Source organism: Ambystoma mexicanum, chromosome 3q (assembly GCF_040938575.1).
Source record: "Ambystoma mexicanum isolate Mex_15411 chromosome 3q, UKY_AmexF1_1, whole genome shotgun sequence".
Taxonomy (NCBI): Eukaryota; Metazoa; Chordata; class Amphibia; order Caudata; family Ambystomatidae; genus Ambystoma; species Ambystoma mexicanum.
In genome coordinates, this window is record NC_090926.1 from 799751294 (window position 1) to 799771219 (window position 19926).

The 19926-nt window shown below is 43.3% G+C and overlaps 1 protein-coding gene across 2 annotated transcripts in view; it reads left to right on the forward strand.

The window, feature by feature from the left end:
- Positions 1–19926, forward strand: part of MYCBPAP (MYCBP associated protein) — a 1263051-nt gene that overhangs the window by 542192 nt on the left and 700933 nt on the right. The gene's annotated exons all lie outside the window — the stretch shown is intronic.

Genomic DNA, 19926 nt, shown 5'->3' on the forward strand with positions numbered 1-19926 from the left:
TTTGCTTCGTTTATGTATGGACTTCGATACTTTTGCTCATCCGAAGACCTACAAACTCCCACTGACAATAACTGCGGCCGGAAATCGGCTAAAAACCACTGGCTCGTCAATAGAGAAATTAACCCTCCATCTCGAAGCCTCAAATAACGTTGACTATGTTCCTTTGCTGTTTGCATGTTCACAACAACACGCCAACTCAAACACACACGGTCCTACATCGAAAAATCTATATAGCTCAGAAATAGCAGCGGCCAAAAAACTGTTGAGGAAAGACCTTCGAATGTTAAGGAAAACACATGCTGATCCAAATGACATACGAAGAAGCGCAAAGGCACGACGCCAGGAATATAGAAATTGGCTTAAATCCCATTCTGTCATAATAGAGCAAAACAGAGCTGAAATTATGTTAACAATAATTATTACAAAGAACTCACGAGAAATTTGGACCATCCTAAATAAAGGAAACACAAGAACCAATCCATTCATCTCGAATGCAATCTCAAGCTCTTCATGGGTGGATTACTTTACCAAAATTTACGAACGACCTTATCAAATCCCCCAAGTTCACCGTCTTCCTTCCACTAAAGTATGGGATATAACTCCATCATCTGCTGACCTTGAATCAGCAATTCAAAAATTAAAAAACTCAAGAGCAGCAGGACCCGACCAAATAACTAACATCATGCTAAAAAAACACAAGCACCATTGGGCCAAACTTATGGAATCTTTGTTTCGACAAATTTCAACCTCGAGGAAAACACCTGAGTCTTGGGCTAAGGCAATTGTGGTACCAATTTACAAGAAGGGTAACAGAGATGATCCATCAAACTATCGTCCAATTGCCCTGCTTGATACCATGGGCAAAATATTTGGCTCATTTCTCCGAACCAAGTTGACTGCTTGGGCTTCAAAGGCGAATCAAGTAGATTGTCGACAAACAGGTTTCACGAAAAACGTAGGCGTTGATGCCAATTTAACTATATTAACCATCCTAAAACTTGAAGCCCTGAAAGCTAAAACAAAAATCTTTTTTGCTTTTGTCGACTTAAAACAAGCCTTCGACGCAGTCCATCGCGAAAAACTGTGGGCCAAACTAAGCGAGTGGAACTGTCCATCCCAAATTCTTGATCCTCTAATAGTGCTTCACTCCAACACTTCTGTTAAAGTAAGAGTAAATTCCCAAGGCGACTTGACCGATCCAATTTCAACGTATAAAGGGGTCAAGCAAGGATGTCCACTGGCGGCTGACTTGTTTAAAATATTTATCTCTGACCTACCAAAATGGATGGAAGCCTGTCATGATCTCTGCTTCCAAAAGGTCAGGGTTTTCCCAACTCCCTAGGAAGCAGATCCATAACCCAGGTTCCGAGTGCCAACCAGTCCCAATTGGGACCTTTTGGACCCAGTCCCAGCGCTGGAAGCGCCGGGCTCATAATGCTTGGGTGGACTTACCTGCAGCAGACCATGCTGCTTACTTGCCTGCCAGTTGAGCCTCTGATCCTCTTCTGTTTGGAACTACTATTCCTGTTGGGTGGGGCTGGAGCCACTCCCTAGATTTAGAACACTGGAACTCTTCTGGAAGGCAGGAACTCTTTTCTTACCAGGAACTCTTTTCTTACTTAGGCGTGGCTGTGGAAGGAGACACCTAAGCACTACAGGAGGCTATTTAAACCACACCCGGTGGATGAATCTTGCTTTGCGTTATTCTGCACCCTCTGCAGCAGGACGCTCATCGTGTCTTCTGCATCCAGTCCTGGGCCTAAGGAAAAAGGCTTACCATCCTGAATCCAGTCTTCAGCAACACCTATAAAGACAAGAAAGAACAGGTTAGCATTCCGGCATCTGAAAGGCAAAGGCTTACCATCCTGAATCCAGTCTTCAGCAACACCTATAAAGACAAGAAAGAACAGGTTAGCATTCCGGCATCGGAAAGGCAAAGGCTTACCTACTCTTCGTGCGCTCCGGAGGTCTTCATACTGCATTCCGGCATCTGAAAGACAAAAGCTTACCAACTCTTCGCACGCTCCGGAGGCCTTCGGCGCTGCATCCGCATCTGAAAGACAAAACAAGGTGCGTTTAAAGACATTGGGGAACTTTAATACTCACGTGCCATTACTCCTTTCCACATCTAATCCAGTGGGTATTCCGGCACCCTGCAGCCGCTCCGAACTCGTACCTGCAAAATAAAAAGACATTTAGAGCGCATCGTGAAGCAGGCAACAAGCGCTTACTCACGTGCTTCCAGGCGCTTCTATTCATCACACGGGCTCCATCTTCAACTCACTTCAGCCCGTCATCCGCCATCGCCGGAACCCTGCAAAACAAGAGACATCATTACTAAAGACTTTAAAAAGACATTTGAATGACTCGAAACTTACCGTTCGTGCAGTAAACGACGGACTGCAGTCCTCTGAAGTCAAGAGGCCTGCGCTACCTATCCAGTGAAGAAACTGGCTACAGCACCCTGCCCCGAGGCAGATGGAGAGCTCGGCATTCACTTACCTAAGGTGAGAGCGTTAACCTTTGGGGTCTACAGGAGAGGAGAAGAGGAAAGAGATAGGGACACCCCAATAACCCCAGTTCATTAACCCCATATTTTCTATCTGCAGACATCTTACTCTACACGTCAGGCATACAGTGCACAGAGGTCCAGCCCAAAGAGCCAACCGGGTGCTACACATCACCTTTGAAGATACGGTAGTCGCCCAGTCAAGACCGGCGCCTCTGCGAGAATCAGGTGAGCGTTACAAAGCCACACACTGTTTTCCCCCAAAGATCAACGCCAAACCTGTTAACTGCCTTGTGTATGCTGACGACATTGTGCTGATTGACCGCTCTCAGATAGGTTTGCAAAACCTGTTGTTGAAGTTGAACGAATATCTAAAAATAAACGAACTGCAACTGAACACAGGGAAAACTAAGATCATGTGTATTGGGAACATTGTCTCACGAAAGGACAAAAATTTTCGATGGGCAATTGAGAACACTCTGCTTACTATTGTGTCATCCATACGATACTTAGGCATAATGGTTAACACCTCCATTTGCGAATCAGCCTGGACGAACGACCTCATGGCAAGAGCCAATACACTTGGTATTCAAGGTGCGAAAATTAATAAAGACTATGGCCAATTTTCAATTGAACCACTAATAACATTCTATCTGCAGAAGTTCATTCCCACTATATCATTTGGTGGAGAGTCAGGATGGAACCTCGATCATCGGTTATGGCAAAAACTCGAAGGAAGGTTTTGGAAACGGGCATTGGGGCTTTCAAAGGATATCTCAATGGTGGCTCTGAGATACGAATTGGCTCTGACCTCACTTCAGACGACAATTATTTGTAAATCCTTATCCACTCTGAGGAAAATGAAGCTTGGTCAACAAATTCCAGCATATGAAATCTTTGTCAATAACACTGCTGGTATACACTCGGGCCTACTTCAATCATGGCTTTCCGCTCTGACAAATATCATGGAAGCCGCCAATATCAGCATTGAAGAATTAATTGATCGCCCACAACATGCGAAAAAAAACCTCAAGCTATGGGACTGGATTCTCACCTACGAACATCGCATATCTCTTAAATCCACTCTACCAGGTTCCAAGAGCATGATCAAATTACACTCCCCTCCCAAATACTTACTTTCTTGCCCCTCTCGCCACCATTGGACTCAATTCCTGAAATTCAGACTGAACGCCCTTACAACAAGAGAAACACTCTGGCGACGACGAGATACTACAATCAACTCCGATAAATGCAGGTTCTGCAAGACAGGAGAAACTGAGTCATTAAAACATCTTACAACTGAATGTACTCAGCTCAAGACCGCTCGCGAACTACACCTTGGTGCTTACAAACCGTTCTTTTATGATGCCGATGACTGGTGGGACACTGTTTCGATTGGGAGAAATACCATGCTCACATGTAGCTTAATCAACTTCTTTGACATGATCTTGCCCACTGACCGAAAATCTGTCTGTAACCAAAGTACTTAATCTGAGGTGTAAGGAATCTTTTGTTCTTCCTCTTCTTTTTGAACACCTCAAAGAGCTCTAATGCCATATTATAGGTGTGACTCAAACATGCACTCTTAATGGGAACCTAACAGTTGAATCTCAGGATACTGTAATGTAACAAAAGTTTGATCTTGTATTAAACTGAAGTCTTACAAAAAAAAAAAAAAAAAATGTTGCCAAAGGTTGACATTTCCTATGCTGCCAACAGTTTTACGGCAGAGTTTTTGTCCTAAGTTTTTTAAAATAGGTTCACCTTTCACTGGTGTCAATTGAAGATCTCCGGAAACAATAATGTGTTTTCCTCCAAAGAGCTCTTCGTAGTTTGTTTTAAGTACTTCTTGTAATCTAAAGTGAATCAAAGCCAACATTAGGTTGGAGACCATGCTCACTTCATCTATTAGTAGCATTTCCATTTGTTTTAACAGTCTGTGTAGTTCCATTGCAGCTTCTGTAGAAAGTTTGTAATATTCTAATTTGTTTTGGTGTTCTACTGGCAGGAGTAGTAATTGGTGTAGAGTGACACCGCCTATGTTGTAGGCAGCTAAACCTATGGAGGCAGTTACAACAGCTGACAGTTTGTTGTTTGTCAATTGTTGAAGGAACTTGCTGATGATTTTGATTAAGAATGTTTTGCCTGAACCAGCTTCACCACTGACGTATAGTAGTATGGGTTTGTAATTTTGGCAGGTACATTCTTTATTTTCATGTTGTACACCACGTGCAATTTCTTTTGTTACTTCTTGAAAAATGCTACGCTGCTCATTGTTTAGTTTTGATTGTAGTACAGTTAAGTCTTCTGTTTCTTCATACTGACATATGTTGTTTTCTACTTCTGTCATAGCTAATTCTGCCTCATTTGCTATAAGGGGCTGTCCCAGTGGTGGTTGGCTTCCTGTTACAGAAGGTTGACTACTGTCAGGAGTGTCCTTATCTAGTTGGGCCTGGAGTTCTTCTTCGTGTTGCTGTTCATTGTGCAACATTGTTTTGTACTGTGTAAAGTTTACATCGGTTATAGTGCTTTCATTTGCTTTGAAAGCGTCTTCATAGGAGTCATAGTTATCTAGTACTTCTTCTTTTCTCCATGGTTTAAAGTGATGTAGCAGGGACATGTAATGTAGTTCTTTATGTTGAGGAGTTTTTAATGACAATTTGATATGATTAATTAAACTTGGTTTGGTAAGTTTTACTAAGCTGCGTTCACAATTTGTCAATCTGTATCTACCTTTTTTCCATTGGGTTTTATATTATTTTTGTATGTGAAGTTTTGGGCTATGTGGTATAGACACATGGTTTCCAAAGTGGTACTTCTGGTTGGGTAGTATGTGTCTAGTAAATTGTTTTTCAAAATGTCTTGGCTGTTGGGATCATTTTTGGCTATTATTCCTATGTCGTTGTGTGATTTGAGAACTCTTTTTCTAGATTTAGCAGGACCAAGACTTAGCCATACTATATTTTCAGATTTTCCATACAAAGCAGTACCGGTTAAACGATCTGCAGCTTCATAGCAGCCACATTCTCTATGGGAGAGCATTTTTATGTCCAAGCTTTACAAATTCCGAGACAGTGGGTTGTCTGATGACAGGTCATTCCAGAGGTCTTGCAGCTCTGTTTTTTCTGCTTTGGTTAAGTAGGCTGTAACATATCGGCAACTGCAGTGGAATTGTCTGCAATGTACTACACATCTATGTTTGCATTGCATAATAGGGCAATGATTGCATTGTAATCATTGATATATTTTGCTTCTTCTGTTCTTTTTATGTAATATGTATTTTTAGGTGATTTACCTTTAACACTATGTCTAACTGAAGACATGAAGTTGTTCACTTCACCTGTTTCTGTAACCGGTCTAGGGAAACCAAAGCGGAATTTTGTGTAGTATTTCCCTTTGTTTTTGTATTTACGATGACAATATTTGCCACATTTGTGTCTGTGAAATTGTACAATTTGTGCATGAAGATCACTATTTGTTGCTTCTGATGGAATTTCACAAGTGACATATTTTTCGATAAACTCTAACACAGTGGCATCACTGTCTTGACCAAATTTAGGAGCATCTTTAATCCATAAAAGCATGTGGATATGTGGTGCTCCTCTGGCTTGGTATTCTTTGCTCCAAAAGAAGTGTTGCACTTCTCCAAGGGGAGGAACAGTTTTATTACAAATAAAATGTAGCATAGCAATGAAGCGATAATGGAAATATCTTGACATTAACAGGATCTAGAGAGAAAATGTCTCCAGGTGCTAATATATCTATGTTTGTTTTGTTTTTGTTTGATATGCGTAGGAAATCATGTAAATCTTCCCATGCATATTCTGCACAACTTAATGTAACAAACCAAGTGGGTGGGCCAAGGTTTCTTAACATAAAACATACATCTCTGTGACTCCGGAACCAGTACTCTTTAGTACCATGCATGTTTGCTAATAGATTTGTAATGCTTGATTGTAAAATCTCATCTTTTTCTTGCACTTTTTGTAATAATTGCATAGCTGTCATATTTTGAAAGTGGGTTCCTGATTTTAATGGGTGTGCAACTCTGTAACATAGAGTTGCTAGTTCACTTTCAAAGAGTAGGTGGACTATGTATTCCCAGATTTAGACAAAATGTGGATCTTCAGAATACATCCGTAACGAGCGGTATTCTGATGCTGTTATTTGAATAGGTCTATCATCGTACCTTCCTCCTTTGCCAGTAGGAAAGAGTAGAGGAAAAGCACCTGCTTCTATACTTTTTTCCCATATGCTGATTGGTGATCCTTTCATTTGTCACATTTGGTATGTTTCTAGTGCATCTTCTATGGTGTCATTAGAGTGTAATGGATGAATTGTATAATTGTCTAAAATACTGGATACAGAAGCAGGATCTAGAAGTTCAAATTGACCAATTTCTGGTGACTATTGAATTATTTCAGTTATTTCCCTTAAGTTTTCTTCAATATTTATTTCTTTGTAGTATTCATTATTGTCTTTTAGATATTGCAAGGCTTGTCTAACTTTATGTAAGTCTACCAGTTGTTGCCAATTTTTTTTTCTTTTGTAGGTACACCACTTACTAAAACAATTAAAGATTGCTCTATTCTATGTTGCACGCCCAGAGTGTCCGATGCACATTGTCTTTTAGATCTAATGGTAAATACACTACTGTGCCACGAATGCCTTTCACCAATTCAGAGGGAGGTAATTTTGCTGTTTTTGGTTGAAGTTGAATGATGTGTTAATATCATTTTGATATGATGGAAGGTGCTTTTGCAAATAGATCCTGAAATGTAGGCCAATGAATGTCCTTGCAGTCCTGTGTATTTGCGCACTGGACAGGTATCCATATTTTGCAGCAGTTTTATTTTGATTTTGTCTTTGCCTTTCACATATTGATTGAGCAACTGGCATAAAGATTTCAAAGATTTCTTGGCAATGTTACACCTTGATGTGCATGGCCATTTGTATACTGGACGTTCTGGTTCAGTCGAATGGAGAATTGATACTGAGTTTTCTGGGGATATTTTTGTAAGCAGTATTTGTTGTTCCATTATGGTATTATTAAGTTTTTCATAACCTCGTCCACTGCTATGAATGGCAATTGTGTTTGTTTGATTTTGTTTGTGTGCTTCTTCATTGAAATATGGTGTGTGACTGTGGTGTTTACTACTTAGTTTTGCTAGTGGTTTAATTCTGTTTAACACTAAAATAAATAACTTTCTTTTGAGAAGGATTGCACTGTCTATCAAAGCTTCTAAGATTAATTTTCTACGGTAGTTTTTAAGGGTTGTGCATGATTTGTCTCCTGTTTTTATAAGATTCTGAAGGACTCTGTGGCGGAATATTTTTGCTAATATACTTTTTTTGGTATGGTTACTTCCTACTATATCAGGCTTTATAGGAGCAGTTTTAGCAGTAGTGGTAGCAGCATTCTTGTTAATCATTTTCTGTTTTCTTTTACATTTTGATAGAGTAGGCAAAGTTTCTGTACTGGAAGATTGTTTTGTTTTGCTAAATGACTGCATTAGCTGTTTTGTTTGAACTTTTTGTACAAACTCTGCTAGACATGGATGCTTATTTTGGACATTTTTATTTTCATTTGCTCTATTTCTGTGTTGCTTTCTATGGACTTGCTTTCTGGTAGGCATTCTGTGGGGTCTGTTGAAACAAAAAAAGAAGGTATGGGTTGGGCTGTTGTGCAATGTATGTGTGCTGTATGTATGAGTGTTTGAGTATGATGGTAAAGATGTATCTTGTGGTGTGTGATTGTGCATTGGGCAGCTACAATTAGTTGGGAAGGCTATTCTATTTGTGTGTTACTATACTGTGGTTCAGGTGACAGTAGAAAGTGAGCTAGTGATGAGGATAAGCACTAATAGTAAATCAAATGGTATAAAATTTGAAAACAATTCTTTGCTTTGTAATACTATCATTCTAGGGGCTGAGTTATGTTATTTGTGCTCCGAAAAACAGGGATTTGTGTGCCATTCTGCGTGCAAATCCCCGTTTAATAAATGGTGATTTGTGGGCAGAATGATGCACAGATCTTCGTTTATTTGGTGCACAAATTATATGAATCATCCACACAGTGTGTTTGAGTAACAGTAGTTTATATAGTGCTTTACATCAAAGTGTTGCAAATTTAAACAACAACAGGATACATATAACAATTAAAATTACAACAGTAACAATAGAAGCAATTTACAATTGAGAATCAGACCAACAAAACAGTAAGTAGAGCAATTAAACTGAAGGGGAGAAGGAGAGTAGTGCAGTAGAAGTGAAAGAGAGAGGGAGGGGTGGGGAAGAGGAGGAGGAGGAGGGAAACGGATGGGGTGAAGGGTGAGAATGGGGGGAGATTGGAGGGGAGGGAGATGATTAAGGAGATAAGGCAAGGGGGAGGGGCAAAAAAGGAGGAGGGGTTTCATGGTGGGGAATGGAGAAGGAGAGATTTGAGGAAAGTGCGGAAAGAGGAAAAGATAGAAATAGAGCGGAGTGAGAGAGGTAAGGAATTCCAGTGCAGGGGGGCTAGGAGATAGAAGGAGCGGAAACTGGATGTGGCACAAGGGGAAGGAGGAACAGTAAGAAGAAAGTGGTCAGCAGAGCGAAGGGAGTGGGATGGAGTGTAGAAAGAGAGGAGAGAGGAGAGATAAGGGGAGCAAGATCGTGGAGAGACTTAAAGACTAGGCAGAGAAACAAAGGTAGTATTGTACTTACTCTTTTTTTGTGGAATGAGCAGGTTTCTTTGGAGTTGGTGTTTGTAGTTCAGATGTTGCTGTTTTAGGCTATACAGGTTAAGTGGCAGTTACTCTGTTTATATGCATTTATAAGAGTTGTACATGTACTGCGCAGAAAATATGGATACCTGTAGTTTGTATTCATGCATGTGCATATGCATGCAGCTGCAAGTACACATTTTGGAGACTTGAAGAGTAGTTTTTGTAGTAGGTGCTTTCCAATGATATGAGACTTGTACTCGGAGTGATCAACAGTACATTTGAAGTGCTGAACTCTGATGACGGAGTTAGATGTAGAGGTCTTGGATGTGATTGGTGGATGGTTGTGTGACTGGTTAGCTGTATGCAATTATTGGAGTGGCACAGAGTGAAGTGGAAATGGTAAAAGGGCTGTCCAGGTTACGATATGTCCACGGACATGGCGGTAGTCTGCGGACACCGCGTATTACATACAGGAATTTTCGGGTGGAGAGGCATGCAAATGAGAATGAGCAGAGCAAGGGATTTGTCAGTAAAGTTTAGTGGGTGTGTTGTGTAAGGAGAGAGTTTGTCAGAAAGTCTTTTTCCTGAAAGAAGAACCGTTAGCTATGGCTGTGTGTTTCAGAAAACAGATTATATAGATTTTGGGAGACTCTGGGATACATTGGTTGGAGGTGCATGCAGAACGCTGTGGAGTAGCTGCAGATCTTGGATTCCCTCATGTGGAAGTGCACTGGCATGGAGTGCGTGGAATGAAGTGGTTGGACTTGGTACCTCTCTGTGCTAGTTTGGAGACAGGGCTTCATCCAGACATAATTATAATTAATTGTGGAGGGAACAGTTTAGGACATGTATCAGGAATTTCTTTGCAATTTGCGATGAAAGAAGGACTTGGGAAGGTCATGGACATGTTTCCAAATTCCCAAGTAATTTTTTCTCGTATTGCACAGAGACAAAAGTGGCTGCGTTCTTCTTCATTTGGTCCACAAATGGAGAAAGCGAGGTGGAATGTTAATAAGGCTGTTTGTGCCTTTCTAAGAGATATTGGCATGTCCTCTTTCCACAATGAAAATATTTTGTTTCGTAGCACATACATTTTTCGCAGAGATGGAGTCCATCTTACTTCTGCTGGTAATCAGATTTTTCTGAGAAATGTACAAAATGCATTGCGTCCTTTTGTGGAATTACAGCCATCCATTTTGTAGTAGGTGTTGACTATTTCAAGTTTTTCAAACACAAAAAAACACCACCAAAAGGCTCTTTTCAGAGCCACCACTTCCTCCCAGAGAAAAGTGCAATGGTTTTGATAGGGCAGCACCCCAAAATTTTAGATGTCCGCGAACTGTCTGCGGACTTAAAATGCTCAGGGCCCTAATCCATTTATTTGTCACTTCTATTTTTAGACTGTGAAAGGCGGCTCTGAAAAGAGCCTTTTTTTGTTGATTTTTTTTGTTTTATATATTTTTTTGTTTTTTACACACTAGGAGAGGAGGGGAAAGGAGGGTAAGAGGGGAACGCCAACCACGGGGATAAGAAAGGGCAGGTGGAGAGAGGAAGATGTAGGGTGGGTCTTACTTAGGTAGTGGGCAGGTCTTCTCTTGCTCCGAGACCGCAGCGAAGGCTCTCCCCCCCTGCAGAATACTGCATTGCAGTACATACACAAAAACTGTGACCCTCGAAAGGTAAGGGTCATCAGCATCGTGAATGGCCTGTGAGGCAGCTGGAGGGATGCGCTCTCCCACAGGAGTGTCTCTTGTGGTGAGAGGAGCAGAAAAGGAGGATGATGTAGGGGAACTCAACCTACTACGTTGATCGCAAGGTACAACCTTGCGAACGGCCCCACTGTGGAACGACCTTAGGTGTCGCTTCATAGATGTCGTACCAAAGTTGTACGAACCAGGCCTCCCATGACTCAGAACCATTTTGCACTAGTTGCAGGTGACCTTGTTCGCAAGTGCTTTGGGTACGTCACCATGAATGGTAAATAACCGTCACACCCAAGACTCACAGCGAGTGCTGGTAGTAGGGACTTCCACTACCTCATCTTCTTCCTCCTCCTCTACATCCTCACGCCTGTTCCCCTCTTCAGGCCCTTGGGAAGGTGGTGGTGATGGAGGGGGTGGGGGTGGGGGTGGTGCTGATCCAGATGTAGCACCAGGTGGAAGAACAGCAGCCATGGATGCCATCAGGTTTCAGCAAAGACAGCAAAATCTGGAAGATTGCAAGGCAAAGTAGATAATGCTCTTTGAGATAGCCAGAAGCACAATGAAGATGAGCTCTGGGGTGTGGCCTTTTATAGGGGTGCTGGTGCGTGCTTCACGGACACCCGCGCTGTCCGCAGACAGATCGAACACCCCAAAAAGGCTGAAAAGGTCCCAAAAAGTATGTAGAAAGTCAGGATCATTGTCTGGGACATGTGATATGGTGAATTTTTACTATAAAATACTGTGGATTGCCTGAAGAGGTACTTTAAAAATGTTCGGGGACCCGGACAGTGTCCGCAATTCAGGACACAAGCTCAGCGTGGGTGCGGTCACATGATGCGTCCGCGAAGGGAACGCGTGTCCGCAGTACACCAAATGTATAGGAACGGTTGTGCGCATGCGTGTGGGTGTTCTACGGACAGTGTTCGGGTCCTGAAACTAATTAAAAGTGCGACACAAGTGAGACGAACAGTTACGGACAGGTGCGATGTTCGTAGGACTTATGGGTGTGGTGCGCATATGCGTAGGTGTTCTGAAGGCAGTACGGACAGGAATAGTGTCCTTAGGACACCTTCATTTTGGTTAATTGCGGACAACACGGACACAGCGCGTGTTCTAAGGACAGTTCCATTTTGCTTGTGTACAGGACGGACAGGTTTAATGTCCTTAGGACACCCCCATTTTGTTTACTTATGGACATCCCGGACAACCGCGCTGTCCGCGGACACCCCAACTGCCTTTTTAAAAAAAATAAGACACAAAGGACTGAATTAAACACACACATAATATTTTTATTATATATAGATGTACAATTTATGAAAGAGAAGAGGAACCAGAAACTGACACAAACACCGGGGAATTGGGGGTTTCAAGAGGATCGATAGGAGGAGATGAAGGGATGGAAGTCTCATCAAAACTTTTTTCTTGGTGGGGAGGGTTTGGGGATAGTAGACTGGGATATGGAGAGGTGGGGACAGGTACATGTGGGACAAATGTATCTAATTTTTCTTTTATGTGGTCCTCATCAAAAATTTGAAATTTGCCATGAGCATGTCCATTTTTTCTTCCATGCACTGGAGAGTCTTTTCTAATGTATCTTTTGATGTACTATTTTCAATGTTTGTATGGTCTGTTAAAAATAATATATATATGTTAAGTGCACATAAAGAAATGCTTATTAATTTGGTTATATAGAGAAGTGTCTACCATTAGTATCACTGTCTTCAGACATTTCGTCACGTGGGAAATTCTCCTCAAGCCATTCTAAAGTACTGGGCATTTCTGTGTAAAAAAAAAAATATATATCACTTTTATTGTATCTGATGCAGAAATTTTAGAAATATATAAGAAAAATGAAGTTTACTTGCTAGCTTCTGGTAAGTTGTGTTCTTACTGTTCTGTAGATCTGCTGTTGCTCCTAGTGGTGCAGTTTCTGTGAGGTAATTATGTTAGAAGCATATCTTTCTTGTTTTGGTATATTCCATTTTAGTACATATGGTATTTAAATGGATGGTTGATGTGTTAGTGATGTCATCAATGACATTTGTGATGCCATCTTTGATGTTCTAGGTGTTAGTCTAATCTAGGTGTTAGTCTTAGCAGTGCATGGTGGTGGCGCAAGTTATGGTTGCTTAGCTTAGCATAATTGGCGAATTTCAGGGGTTTTTTGGTTTTACTTAACGTCCCTTTAACAAAGTTTTTTACTGAATTTCATAGGTCTTTAGTAGCGCAACTTAACCATAACGTCCCTTTAACAAAGTTTTTTTTTTACTGAATATATATATTTATACATATATATCTGAGCACTGAGACTTGGGAGAGTAAATTACTGCCAAATGTCTTGCTCTGAGCTCTCTGGGGTCATGGGGTCACCTTTAACTTCAGGCCAACTCACCAATCTCCTTTGCTGTCTCTGCTTCACTTTCTGCTGCTGCGGCAGACCTTCTGTGTTCTGCCGGCTCTGTTGCCAGCTCCTGCGTAACTTCAGTGGTCTGCACGGCTCTTCTCCAATCAATGACACTCATCCTAGTTGCTCCCATGTGGGCGAGGCAACCGTAGATCCCACACCTACGCAGACTAGCGTTGTGCGAACCCATCAGACTCCTGTGCTGGTACAACCTACTGTCCCAGCACCAAGGACAAACAGTGCACCCTCAACCCAATTCAATGAACCTTACATTGCTATATCGTGCAGCAAACAAAGATTAGATGTTTAGAGTACAAGAGATATATGTAGCACATTCAAAAATGTAATATTTATAGAAAATCTGTACTTATGAAACCAGAAGTACAATGTCATAGGTTGCGCAACATAATGGAATGCGCCAAGCACAAGAGTGACCTCTGCATTTAACAATATTACCTCAGTGCAGCTTTGCTTACACAGTCAGAAGCAAGTCCAACCTAGTCAGATGAAACCCATACAAAAAGTAGTAAGTACACTATATTTCTTCCTGTAACTTTAGAGTTTGCTGTATCTACATCACTTGTAAGAAATATCAGTATTCTTTTCTTTATACAGAAATGGCAAGCACCCTGGATTGGTTAGAAGAACATGTTCCCCATGATGAAATGAGTGAAGGACATAACTCTAATGGTACAGAGTACATTTTTTAAACTTGAAAAAGTAATGTACATTGTTTCACATGTCACTAAAACATGGTTTTCTGTTTAACAGTACATAGCGCAAATGAAGAAAGTGGCCCGGAATCACCACTAAATGAGTAAACAGATGGCCAAAGCCAGCCCCAAACGCAAAATACTGCAAATGTCAGCAAAAATGGATGAACTGAACACTAATTTTGAGCAGTTAATGACATTTGTCAAAAGGCATATTACAGACAATATTAGATACCACTGCCCACTTGTACCTGTACGCCCTCCCCCTGTCCCAGTCAATTATCCCCACCAAATCCCTTTAATCAACGATGCTACAATTAGACCCCATCCCTTTCCTAATTGATTGTATCTCTGTGTCGTAATAAATATCTATGTGTGTACTGTTGTGGGTTTTTGTTTTTTTTAAAAGCCCTGTTTGGAGTCCGCAGACAGTGCAACTGTCTGGGCTGTCTTTAATCAAAATGGAGGTGCCCCAAACAACGCGCCTGTCTGGACATGTCCGCAAAGTTATTATGCACCTTTATATGATTCAGGGCCCCCGACCCTGTCCTGCGGACACCTATGCGCATCCGATCCCCTGTGCCCTCCGAACACCGCTTGTGTCCGCAGATGTCCTTAAAGTCGTGACACACTTTTAATTAGTTTGGCGGTCCAATCCCTGTCGTGTGGACTACTGGGCACATGCACATCTGATCCCCTGTGCCCTCGGAACACTGCTTCTGTCCACAGATATCTGTAAAGTCGTGATGTACTTTTAATTAGTTTGGGGTTATCACCTGTGTCCTGCGGACACCTGGGCGAATTTGTATCCGATCCCCTATGCCCTCCGAATGCTGCGTCTGTCCGGAGATGTCTGTAAACTCATGACGCACTTTTAATTAGTTCGGGGGCCCTACCCCTGTCCTACGGAAACCTGGGCGCATGCGCTTCCGATCTCCTGTGCCCCTGAACACTGCACCTGCCCAGAGCTGTCCGCCCACACGTGTCGCTCTTTTAATTAGTACGGGGGCCCCTCCCCTGCCCTACGGACAGCTAGGCGCATGCGCACACCGAATACTGTCCAATAGGTGTCCTATGGACAGCCGTCCTATTCGCAGACGTCTAGGGACGTCCTTGTGTGACCGCACCCACACTGAGCTTCGGGAGTATCCGCGGACACTGTTCGTACCCCCGGACAGTTAAAAATGACATTTTTGTCCAATCCATGGTGTTTTAAGCTGAAACCTCACCCATGCAGAGGTCCCAGACCATGCCATGGTCGATCTAGATACATTTTGTAACTTTTTGAGCCCTGTCCGTGGACAATCCTGCTATCCACGGACAGCACCCCCTATAAAAGCCCACACCTCACGGCTCTTCCTCATTGTGTTTCTGGCTGACCAGGACTGAGCACTTGCTGAAGATTGGTGTGTCTGGATTCCTGCTTTTGAAATACAATAGTATCCATGGCTGCTGCAGCTGCCTCATCACCACCACCACCTGGAGAGGGGATCAGGCATGGTGATGCAGAGGGGTATCAAGAAGACAAAGAGGATGTGGTAGTGGAAACCCCTGTTACCAGCTGCCAGCGTGAGTCTTGGGTGTGGAGGCTATTTACCACCTTTGGGGGGTTACCCAGGGCGCGTGCGGCCAATGATCGATGCACTTAGTGCAATGTTTAGTCGTGGAAAGCCCGGGCTGTATAGCTACGGGACCACCTCCATCAGGCGACACCTAAGGTCTAACCCCAAGGCAGCACTTCGGAGGGTCGTCCCTTTCAAAGGCAGTAGCAGGTTGACATCCACTGTCGCATCCTCAACATCTGCTTCTGCCACCACAAGAGACACTCCTGTGGGGCAGAGGTTCCCTGCGGATGCCACGCAGGCAATACAGAATGCAGTCGACCCTTACCTTTTGAGGGTGACAGTGCTCTGTGACACACCACTCTGCAGGGGGGAGCAGTTTCAAAGTGCTTTTCTGGCTGCGGTCCGTGAGCACGAGAAACAGTGCCCCCTACCTTAGTAAGGCCCACCCAAAATCTTCCTCTCTCCACCTGCCCCTTCCCTTCCCTCCTTTCCCTTCCCTCACTTGAGTGTCCTGTTTAAAAAAGCCAAAGAAAATGATAAAAGCTCAACAAAAAAAAATAAACAGTCCTTTTCAGAGCCACCTTTCACTGCTCAAAAATAGAAGTACCAAAAAAAAGTACAGGCCCCTACGCAGCCTGCGGACACAGCGGTAGTCTGCGGACACCGAAAAATTGTAATCAAAAACACTGCACTCTTTTGCGTGGGAAGGTGGTGGCTCTGAAAATAACCTTTTTTTGGTATTTTTTGTTTTAAAAAGTGTTTTTCAAGTTTTAAAGTAAAGTAAGCACCACCAAAATGCTTGCTATATTTCCCAAAAGTGCTTCAAAGCATTTTAGATATTTCACCAAAAAAGCTGATAGCTATCATCAGTAAGATGGACTCCATCTCTGTAAAACAATATTGGTGCTACGAAATTGAATGTTTTCACTATCGAAGGACGACATGCCAACATCTCTCAAAAATGCACAAACAGCCGTGTTGACATTGTGCTTCGCTTTCTTCATTTGCAGACCAATTGAACTGGAGTGCAGCCATATCTGTCTCTGGGCAATGAGAGAAAATATTTGTTGGGAGTTTGGGAACATGTCCATCATTTTCCCAAATGTCCCCTTCATTGCAAACTGCAGTGAAATTCCATTTACATGGCCTAAACTGTTCCCTCCACAATGAACAATAATAATGGCCGGATGTTGGAGCGTGACCAAAGTGGCACAAAGTGGGAGCAAGTCCACCCACTTCATGCCACGCACTGTACTTTAGAATGGCTTGAGGAGAATTTCCCACGTGACGAAATGTCTGAAGACAGTGATACTAATGGTAGACACTTCTCTATATAACCAAATTAATAAGCATTTCTTTATGTGCACTTAACATATATATATTATTTTTAACAGACCATACAAACATTGAAAATAGTACATCAAAAGATACATTAGAAAAGACTCTCCAGTGCATGGAAGAAAAAATGGACATGCTCATGGCAAATTTCAAATTTTTGATGAGGACCACATAAAAGAAAAATTAGATACATTTGTCCCACATGTACCTGTCCCCACCTCTCCATATCCCAGTCTACTATCCCCAAACCCTCCCCACCAAGAAAAAAGTTTTGATGAGACTTCCATCCCTTCATCTCCTCCTATCGATCCTCTTGAAACCCCCAATTCCCCGGTGTTTGTGTCAGTTTCTGGTTCCTCTTCTCTTTCATAAATTGTACATCTATATATAATAAAAATATTATGTGTGTGTTTAATTCAGTCCTTTGTGTCTTATTTTTTTTAAAAAGGCAGTTGGGGTGTCCGCGGACAGCGCGGTTGTCCGGGATGTCCATAAGTAAACAAAATGGGGGTGTCCTAAGGACATTAAACCTGTCCGTCCTGTACACAAGCAAAATGGAACTGTCCTTAGAACACGCGCTGTGTCCGTGTTGTCCGCAATTAACCAAAATGAAGGTGTCCTAAGGACACTATTCCTGTCCGTACTGCCTTCAGAACACCTACGCATATGCGCACCACACCCATAAGTCCTACGAACATCGCACCTGTCCGTAACTGTTCGTCTCACTTGTGTCGCACTTTTAATTAGTTTCAGGACCCGAACACTGTCCGTAGAACACCCACACGCATGCGCACAACCGTTCCTATACATTTGGTGTACTGCGGACACGCGTTCCCTTCGCGGACGCATCATGTGACCGCACCCACGCTGAGCTTGTGTCCTGAATTGCGGACACTGTCCGGGTCCCCGAACATTTTTAAAGTACCTCTTCAGGCAATCCACAGTATTTTATAGTAAAAATTCACCATATCACATGTCCCAGACAATGATCCTGACTTTCTACATACTTTTTGGGACCTTTTCAGCCTTTTTGGGGTGTTCGATCTGTCTGCGGACAGCGCGGGTGTCCGTGAAGCACGCACCAGCACCCCTATAAAAGGCCACACCCCAGAGCTCATCTTCATTGTGCTTCTGGCTATCTCAAAGAGCATTATCTACTTTGCCTTGCAATCTTCCAGATTTTGCTGTCTTTGCTGAAACCTGATGGCATCCATGGCTGCTGTTCTTCCACCTGGTGCTACATCTGGATCAGCACCACCCCCACCCCCACCCCCTCCATCACCACCACCTTCCCAAGGGCCTGAAGAGGGGAACAGGCGTGAGGATGTAGAGGAGGAGGAAGAAGATGAGGTAGTGGAAGTCCCTACTACCAGCACTCGCTGTGAGTCTTGGGTGTGACGGTTATTTACCATTCATGGTGACGTACCCAAAGCACTTGCGAACAAGGTCACCTGCAACTAGTGCAAAATGGTTCTGAGTCATGGGAGGCCTGGTTCGTACAACTTTGGTACGACATCTATGAAGCGACACCTAAGGTCGTTCCACAGTGGGGCCGTTCGCAAGGTTGTACCTTGCGATCAACGTAGTAGGTTGAGTTCCCCTACATCATCCTCCTTTTCTGCTCCTCTCACCACAAGAGACACTCCTGTGGGAGAGCGCATCCCTCCAGCTGCCTCACAGGCCATTCACGATGCTGATGACCCTTACCTTTCGAGGGTCACAGTTTTTGTGTATGTACTGCAATGCAGTATTCTGCAGGGGGGGAGAGCCTTCGCTGCGGTCTCGGAGCAAGAGAAGACCTGCCCACTACCTAAGTAAGACCCACCCTACATCTTCCTCTCTCCACCTGCCCTTTCTTATCCCCGTGGTTGGCGTTCCCCTCTTACCCTCCTTTCCCCTCCTCTCCTAGTGTGTAAAAAACAAAAAAATATATAAAACAAAAAAAATCAACAAAAAAAGGCTCTTTTCAGAGCCGCCTTTCACAGTCTAAAAATAGAAGTGACAAATAAATGGATTAGGGCCCTGAGCATTTTAAGTCCGCAGACAGTTCGCGGACATCTAAAATTTTGGGGTGCTGCCCTATCAAAACCATTGCACTTTTCTCTGGGAGGAAGTGGTGGCTCTGAAAAGAGCCTTTTGGTGGTGTTTTTTTGTGTTTGAAAAACTTGAAATAGTCAACACCTCATTGTGTTTCTGGCTGACCAGGACTGAGCACTTGCTGAAGATTGGTGTGTCTGGATTCCTGCTTTTGAAATACAATAGTATCCATGGCTGCTGCAGCTGCCTCATCACCACCACCACCTGGAGAGGGGATCAGGCATGGTGATGCAGAGGGGTATCAAGAAGACAAAGAGGATGTGGTAGTGGAAACCCCTGTTACCAGCTGCCAGCGTGAGTCTTGGGTGTGGAGGCTATTTACCACCTTTGGGGGGTTACCCAGGGCGCGTGCGGCCAATGATCGATGCACTTAGTGCAATGTTTAGTCGTGGAAAGCCCGGGCTGTATAGCTACGGGACCACCTCCATCAGGCGACACCTAAGGTCTAACCCCAAGGCAGCACTTCGGAGGGTCGTCCCTTTCAAAGGCAGTAGCAGGTTGACATCCACTGTCGCATCCTCAACATCTGCTTCTGCCACCACAAGAGACACTCCTGTGGGGCAGAGGTTCCCTGCGGATGCCACGCAGGCAATACAGAATGCAGTCGACCCTTACCTTTTGAGGGTGACAGTGCTCTGTGACACACCACTCTGCAGGGGGGAGCAGTTTCAAAGTGCTTTTCTGGCTGCGGTCCGTGAGCACGAGAAACAGTGCCCCCTACCTTAGTAAGGCCCACCCAAAATCTTCCTCTCTCCACCTGCCCCTTCCCTTCCCTCCTTTCCCTTCCCTCACTTGAGTGTCCTGTTTAAAAAAGCCAAAGAAAATGATAAAAGCTCAACAAAAAAAAATAAACAGTCCTTTTCAGAGCCACCTTTCACTGCTCAAAAATA